Consider the following 8794-nt stretch of genomic DNA (forward strand, 5'->3'; position numbering starts at 1 on the left):
GACATATGAATAAAACAAGTTAAAAACAATAGCGAAACAGCAGCACTATGCCACCATGGAAATGCTATATTATTAACTTGCTTCATGGGAATTTACCCAGCCCTCTGCATGCGAATGGTCCAACCCAGCTATTGAAAGGTTCACGCAGACCGAAGGAAGTTAAGAGACAAAAGGAGCTGAGTAGAGGCCGTATCTGCACTCAGAAGGCCTGTGGTGACCTAGCAACTCACAGTCCTGCTGAGTCTAGAGAGAGAGAGAGAAACTAGACCCCGGGGCTGAATCATCGGTAGTCAATTCCGAATGCATCCCCAGACAAAACATCCGTCAGACACCCTGGCACCAAAGACACAACGAAGAAAATGCTGGGGAAAGATCTCTGTTTAAAGGTCTGTTGATCCCAGAAGAGCCCTACAGCAGAAAGTCTTTGACTCCAAATGCAGCAGACTGTTTTCATCCCCGCTGTGCCTGCGACACACACAGCCTGATGCGAAATGAGCCTGCGCTGTTCTGATGTTCATCCATGAGGCAAGAAAGGGTATCCAAGGTAGAAGAGCAGAAAGCCCCTCTGGGAAGCATCCAGACCCCTGGCTCTAAAGGCGTGATGCGGATCCTAGAAGCCTCCATGTGGGACCCTTCTATGAGGCCCCCTAACCTGTTCTGTCTCCCAGGGACCAGACAACAGTAGGGGGGCAGGTCTCACTAGCCAGAGAGGAGAACGGGACACAGAGTGGATGGTGGATGGAGAAAGAGACCCAAGGTTTGGGCAATGGGGTCTCCGAACGCCCAGCCTACTTCTGGCTCCTGGACCTGAACGGCTCTTCCATGCAGACACTCCAGTGCCTCTTCTTTGGACATCCTGGGACCTCTCCCTGCCTTACCTTTACCCAAGTTCCCTGCCTTTCATCACCCCTAATGCTTTTCCACGGACGAGCTCCTTTCAGAGCAGGCCCAGGTAACTACTACTTCTTAGGCCATAGGCCCAAGACATTGTATGCCCAATGGAGCTTCTTTGAAGAGCCCAGGGAGGGCCAGTTTAAATGACCTTGCCTCCGAGCAGTGCCTCCAGAAGCTCCACAATGCACCTCTCTGCCGCAGAACGTCTACCTGAAGATTTAGAGGCGGAAAAGGACAGAGTTATGTGGGTTATGCACTGTTGGGTTGCTTTCTCCGACCCCCGAAGACCTTCCTCCATCTTCTCTCCAATCTGACCCAGGACTCTGAAGTCATAAACTAATCCTTACCCTTTCTCTCCCCAAATACAGCAGATTCTTTCACAGTCATATTACCAAGGCGTCCACTCATCATTAGCTTGGAATGGAAGTTCAGCAACTTTGCTATGGTGTGGCTTTGCTCTGATGTTTTCATTATGATAGCTACAGAAGAATTGGGGGACATTTTATAAACCCCAAAGTCTTAAAGTGAATTTTTAGAGATTCATTAGCTCATGAAATCTTAGGTTATGTCATTGTTGTGTGACGGCCAATACACAGGGATCTGAAATATGTGTCTCTAGTGACCACATGGTTTCTCAGAGTGAGACTTCTCCACAGCCAGGGGCCAACAGATGACCAGGCGACCAGCTAGAGGAGGTGGCGTTGTCATAGGAAAGCAGAACTTCTGACTCCTAGCGTTTCCTTAGTCCAGTGTGGGAAAAAGTTCCAGTTCTTATTTGTTTGCCAACAAAATGTTCAGTTGTCTAGAATCCATCTGTGAAGAGCCCCACAAGAATCTGGCAGTCACATCAGAGCAAGGGAGCTTGTTCAGAGTGATTAGAATGGAAAGTCATAGCAGTAACTTTCTAATATCACTAATCTGCAACAGATTTTCATTCCTTGGGGGGCCGAGCCATCATTTAGCTTATTAGGAAGGAAAGGCATATGGCTCAGTCAGAGGAGTCTGGATCAACTCAGTACAATAAGGTTTGAAGGCTGAGGGTATACCCACCAGGGAGAGACAAAAGAGAGAAGATGGGGCCAACAAGGCAGGACCAGGTAAGCAGGAAGGAAATGAAAGATGGTGGCCGATGTCACAATCCTCTGGTTACGAATGCCCCATCCCAATCAAACTTACCATGGAGATACTGGGGGTCAGGCTCTCTGAGCAGAGCCTACACCTCCTACACCAGAGCCACCAGGCTCTACTTCTTGGAAGTCTGGTCCATGGACAGTCATCTTTCCTTAAAACTGAATGGTACAGGACAGTGATCTAGAGGAAAAGTTCAGAGGGAACTTCGCTTTGAACTCTGAAGCCCACGTAAGATTCCTCTTAGCCTAGATTTCTTAGGCAAGGATTAAGGGCTGAAGCTTTACTCAGGCAATACAATGCCAGGGCAGTGAAAATAAGGGGAAAGGAGGGTCAGTCAGGAAAGGATGGAAAGTAAATGCATGTTGATGTCTTACTGTGCTGTCCACTGCTTCCCAACAAGTGTTAAAGAGATGCAGCCCTTGCACAATGGGTGTAGCTGCTTGGCCACAGCAGGACATCTCTGGTCAAGCTATAAAGAGAAAAAAAATGTGCCTCAGGACTGTCCATCAAAGGGAAGAATGGAGAGGGAATTTACCCATCTCCAGTCTTGTTGGCCAAGATGTGGCCCATTTAACTCCCTTGCATTTCTGAGTTGCATCGAACAGCTCTGCCCCCACCAAGTGCCACGATGTTCATTCTCATCCAGAGGTGCTGGGAGGAGGCAGAGCCTCTGGGCATCAGAACCGCACCAGAGCCTTGCCAAAGTTGACCCACACTGCAACCGCTGAGACGAGTAAGCAGCTGCGTCCAGGAGGCAGGGGAGGCCAAGAGGATGGGGGCACCTGAGATGTGGCCATAAACTGACGTGATCTTTAGTTAAAGGAAACTGCTTCCCCTTGCTCCTGATTTTCAATGTAGCTGTCGTCAATTCTGAGCGCATCACTGGACCTGGCAGAATCTGGAGTTTAGGAAGCCTAATGTGAAGCTGGACTCCCTGCCCCTCTGCCTCTCTAGGTGACCTTCTGGAAGGGAAGATGCCTAATGCCTCTTTGCACCTGCTCCCTGAGACAGACTTTCCACTTCCGTCCACAAACATATTAGTAACCGGATGAGATCAGGTTTGGCCCATTGGGTGATTGTGGGATTCCACTCTAGCTCTTGGCTTGATGATGCATATCAAAAAGCCAAAAAGAACTATACATCCCCTTTCCCGTATATTGAGGCAGCACAGCATTAGGCTGAGGGTTTTAGGTTGGGCTCTGGAGGGAGACAGCCTAGAGTAACTGGGGCCACCACCTCCTAGTTATGTAACCTCCTTCTCTGTTCTCTCATATGTAAAAATGGACATAAGGTTAGGATGCCCTCACAGAGCTGTTGGGAGGGTGAAGCGAAACATTCCCTGGCTAGTGCCTCAACAGTACCTGGTACCTAGAAGGCATGAAATATTAGCTTTTAATAGTTAGAAAGTCCCTTGCCCATTATTATTATTATTTTTTTGTCCTCGCTGCCAAAAAGTCGGGAGGTAAACTGTGACCCATCTGACCTCATCACCTACAAACCTGTTTATTCCTCCTGAGTCAACTTGTTTTTCTCCCTGCTCTGTTGTATCTGCACTGTCATGTGAACGTCCTTTACAACAAGCTGCATCTTCCATCTCCTTTCCTATCAAGCTTTCCTCCTTTGATCTGCCCTATCACAGTCCCATTTTTCCGGATAAGGTAACTGGCCTCTCTCTGGCTTGCGTCCCGCACCCAGCACCCTTCCTAGGGTAGGTGTCAGGCTGAGCGCTGACCCTTCCATGTTTTGTGTCTCGAGAGGGCTGCCGGCTTCATTAAAGGTAGGCGCAGCCCTGCAGGACCCAGCTGTCACCATCTGGAGTGCTGGGCCGCAGAGTGCTGACGAGTCGGAGTCGGAATAAGGGTTCTAGAAAAATCACTCCTCAGACGCTGCAGCCTCCAAAGGCCAGCTCCCCGCCCAAACCATCCACGAGCCACTGGGTATCAGCCAATACTCTTCTGGGGATGTAGGAGCCAACGCACCCCCATTTTCTCTTCCCCAAACGAGGCGTTCTGTTTCCTAGGACAGTGAGTCTCTCGGGTAACGGCCAGTTTATTACTCGACATTTGAAACTCAAAGCCTCAAAAACAAACAGAATTGCAATTTCCTCGATGCTCCGAAAGCTACAGATTTCCACGCAACTTCCTTGGGCGCCCAAAGGTCACACTCACCTGTGTGATTCCTTCACAACTACCAAAAGCCCCTAGCGGTGGCTTTCCGGGTCAGGCGGCCACCCAGCCCGGCCCTTCCTAGTGTAGAGCGAGCACAAGGCACGCAGGAGAGCACGGGGCAGCTGGCGGCGGCTCTCCCCGCTGCGCGCTCCACCATCTGCTTTGCAGGCTGACCCTCCCGCCAGCCGGGGAAGTAACCTGATTGGCTGAAGGAAACACTGCAGCAAGAGCTCCCGCCGCCTGGGGTGGAAGAGAACCTCCTGCTGCTGAGGAACTGCGCATTCTCGGGCAGGCGCCCGGTGTGGACTGAGGTTGGGGAGGGAGCCCCCGGAAGGTGGAGGAAGATCCACCGCAATCCATCGCGAGCCCTTCTGCGTCAGGAATCCCAGATGGACCAGGAAGGAGAAGGAAGCTATAAAGGGCCTGGCCTCAAAGTGCTGGGAAGCTTTTAATCCGAAATAAAACAAGCAAGGCAAGTTTAGATACCGTCTGCTTTCGGTAACAGCAGTTTGTTCAGGCCCCAGTTAAACCCAACAAAATGTCAATAGGTATAGCCAAGCAAATTTCAGAGCCTCTGATTCAGACTGTCAAGGTATAACATTAATTTTATACAAACCAATTTAATTTCTGTATCTGAGCCCCTGTTCTGCTGATGGTAGCAAACACATTCTTGTCAAATTTAAATAAGTGTCCATGTACGTGTCTTCCCCAGCCCCACTCTGGGCCTCTCTCAGCCCCTCCTGCCCTTCCAGGGGCCCAGGATGGTTGGGTATTCTCTTTGCACTAAGACGAGGTGCCAGGACTCCACGAGGCTGCCCTCAGGGCCCCGTGGCTGTCCCCTGGCCCCATGTGCCTTCTCTACCTCTGTGGGTCCTTGGGCAACACCACGGGCAAGGAAACACAGGTCACCCGTGCTCCGGGGTCATCCAGACTTAACTGGGGTTTCCATCAACATTCCTCCGAGCTGGGGCTTGGTTCTGATGGTGTGAGCCTTTCTCTGAAATACTCCTGACATCAAATTCAACTTATCTCCTAACTCAAAAACCAAAACCAAAAAAACTTCTCCAAAGACAAGAAAAGGTTTGTATTTGGGAGGAAATACTGCCCTTACATAATTTATTCATTCTTTCCAATGCTATTCTTTATGAAGTCAACCTTATGCTCCGTCAGGTTTTTTTGTTTGTTTTGTTTTAGTTTTGTTTTTGTTTTTTTGTTTTTTGTTTGCAGTACACAGGCCTCTCACTGTTGTGGTCTCTCCCGCTGCGGAGCACAGGCTCTGGACGCGCAGGTTCAGCGGCCATGGCTCACAGGCCCAGGCGCTCCGCGGCATGTGGGATCTTCCCGGACTGGGGCACAAACCCGTGTCCCCTGCATTGGCAGGCGGACTCTCAACCACTGCGCCACCAGGGAAGCCCTTGTTTGTTTTGTTTTGTTTTGTTTTTACTTTTGTAACTCAAAAAACAACAGTAATAGTAGCAAAATAATAATGATAATAATTTTCAAATGGCACCAATGTTTTTCCTCTTGGCAAGAACTGCAGGCTTCACTGCCCCTGGTGTAGTCCAAGGAGCTCCATGATCCAGATGACCCATTTATGGCGCCTCGCTGGTTCGTCTTCTTCCCTGGGTATTGAGCTAGAACGAGCAAGGAAAAGAAATACTGTATATTTCAAACAAGCAAACTTTTAGAACCCAAAGGAAGTAAAAATGTCTTACCCCAAACCAACACGTTGTCCAATAAAAACAGAAATGGCCCCATTTGTGAAGAGCTGTGGCTCTCCCACAGTTGTCCCAAAAGGAAATACCCGCTAATAATGGTGCCCTTCAAACTGCCATTTCCTGATTATTTTCCCTCTTCTTTGTGAGAGCCCTCTCACTGAGAAATAACAGAAAATGGAAAGAGAAGATCACAAAAGGAGCAAGTAAGGATCATGGGAATATTTACCAGCCCATAAAATTGGCAGGATTTTAGAAAAACACAAAGACTCACGTGCATAAATAATGAATGATATTTTCTTTCATTTTATTTCTAATTTCATTTTTTTCTTTTTTACACAAATTATGATTTCTAACATTGATGTAATACTATTACCATCCATAATCAAATTTCCTCAGTTGTCCTAAAGCTGTCCTTTAGAGGTTAATTTTTCCCAATATCCAGGATACAGTCAAGGATCACACACTGCCTTTAGTTGAAATGTCTTCTTGTTACTCTCCTTTAATCTGGGATAGTTTCCAGACATTTCATCTTTTATGACATTGAATTTTTGAAGAATCCAGGCCAGTACTTTTGTAAAATGTCCCCAAATTTGGATATGTTTGATAGTTTCTTCTTGATTAGATTCACGCTCGATATTTTTGGCAAGAATCCCACACAGGCAGCGTTGTGTCCTCAGGTGTCACACCAGAGGCCATTATGTCTATTTATCCATTATTGGTGATGTTAGTTTTGATCACTTAGTTAAGGTGGTATCTGCCAGATTTCTCCTTCATAAAGTACCTTTTCCCCATAGTAATTAATAAGTCACCCAGGGGAGGAAATTTGGAGACTGTGTGCATATCCCCTACCCCATCAACATTTCACCCAGTGGTTTTAGCATCCATTAAAAAATTCATACCTGAATTAGTTATTACTGTGGTGGTTGAAAAACCATGGTTTTGTAATTGTATCATTCCTCCATATGTATTGACATTCTTCTACAAAGAAGGGCTTCTTCTTCTCCCTTCCCTCTTTTATTCAGTATAAATGTAGACTGGGAGATTCTTTTTTTAATGCAATGTGTTATTATCCATTACTGCCATTATTACTATCATTATTAATTTTGATGTTCAAGTTGCCCCAAATCTGGTTAGGGGAGCCCCTTCAAGCAAATTCGGTGTCCTTTTGACGTGGCCCTTTCAGTTTTGGGGGTTTTTTTTAAATAATTTTTTAAAATTAATTAATTAATTAATTTATGGCTATGTTGGGTCTTCGTTTCTGTGCGAGGGCTTTCCCTAGTTATGGCAAGCGGGGGCCACTCTTCATCGCGTTGCGCGGGCCTCTCACTGTCGCGGCCTCTCTTGTTGCGGAGCACAGACTCCAGACGCACAGGCTCAGTAGTTGGGGCTCGCGGGCCTGGTTGCTCCGCGCCATGTGGGATCTTCCCAGACCAGGGCTCGAACCTGTGTCCCCTGCATTGGCAGGCAGATTCTCAACCACTGCGCCACCAGGGAAGCCCTCCCTTTCAGTTTTTAACACATTACAGTGGTATTTAGAATGAAAGACAGAGATCAAGGGAAATGTGGAAGAAGGAAGAAGACCAGGAAGAACTAGGCAAGAGGATAGTTACGGTCCCAGTGGCAGTTCTTTTCAGTCAAAACAGAGATCACATCTTCAGCCAGAGCTTCCATGTCCACCACTGTGGGTCAGGAGCAATAGGGACAGACCTTGCGGTAGTTGACGTGCATGGGAAGTCTCTTGGAAAGAATTCGGGATATGTCCCCTGATAGGTTCAAAAATATTAGGTCAGGCCTGGCAAATAGCCCATTTTCAGAGGGATGTAGGACTCGTCTTAAGAGAGGGGAGTGGATCACCACTGATTGGCCCATGGTTGTTAAAGGAGAGTAGACGTTCACAAGATGAATGGGATGGGGGTGGGGAGAGAGGCTATTCTGTGAATCCCCCTCTGGCCAGTCCTGAAGGTGAGAGAGGCAACTGACACGACGGTGAACTCTGTGACACTTGGAAGTTCAAGCAGCACTACTCTGGGCTCCTTCTAGCAGGTGGTAACACAAGGTAAGCCTCTTCTTTTTGGCAACAGAGTCCCAGGTAGGGACTCTGGTTCTAGGGAAGCCACGAAGAATCTCCACCTGGCAGAACAGAGCAGACACCACAGGTGGAGACTTCTTCATGCGTACTGGGGACTGACTCCCAGAAATACTTGAAGTGGGAGAGAAGATGGACTATTTGGATAATCCTGCATGAACAACAGAGGCAAGAGCAAGATTAACGTGAGTTACAAAGTAAATAGTGCTACACCTGAATGGCAGACTTGGAAGCAAAGGCTCAGGGGCATTCTGCTACGTCTCAAGGTTAACTAGCTAGCGAGTGGTATTCATGGGGCTTGAACTCCTAGGCCAAACATTCTTCCCTTTCCAAAAGGGAAATGAAGAATTCCAGAAGAATGGAAAGAGAAGAGAACAGATCACCATAGGAAGAAACACAAGGATGACAATGAACTAGAAATAGCCAGAGAAGGGTCTGCCTGCAATAAACAAACAGACCATCCCACAGGAGCAGAATTAAATGGATGGGAATGATCAGGAACATGCCTTACTAGCTCTGCCGACAAATATGGTCTGCAGAGGAATGCAGTGGAGAAAAGAAAGGGGAAACTGAACCTCAAGGAAAACAGAAGTGATCACAGAGGAACAAGGCAAGAAGCCAGAGAACAGTGAGAGAGTCAATGCTTAGCCTTTAGTCTCTTCCATTCATTTGTTGGGCAACACCCACTATTCAAAAGTATTCATGAGAAACTAAGATGCCTTCATGGAAACACTTCAACAAAAGCACAAGATCAAACCTGGATGAGAACGGCAGCCAGTGCCTAATACAGGCCTTTG

Source organism: Stenella coeruleoalba (genome assembly GCF_951394435.1).
Source record: "Stenella coeruleoalba genome assembly, chromosome: 2".
In the NCBI taxonomy this organism is placed as follows: domain Eukaryota; kingdom Metazoa; phylum Chordata; class Mammalia; order Artiodactyla; family Delphinidae; genus Stenella; species Stenella coeruleoalba.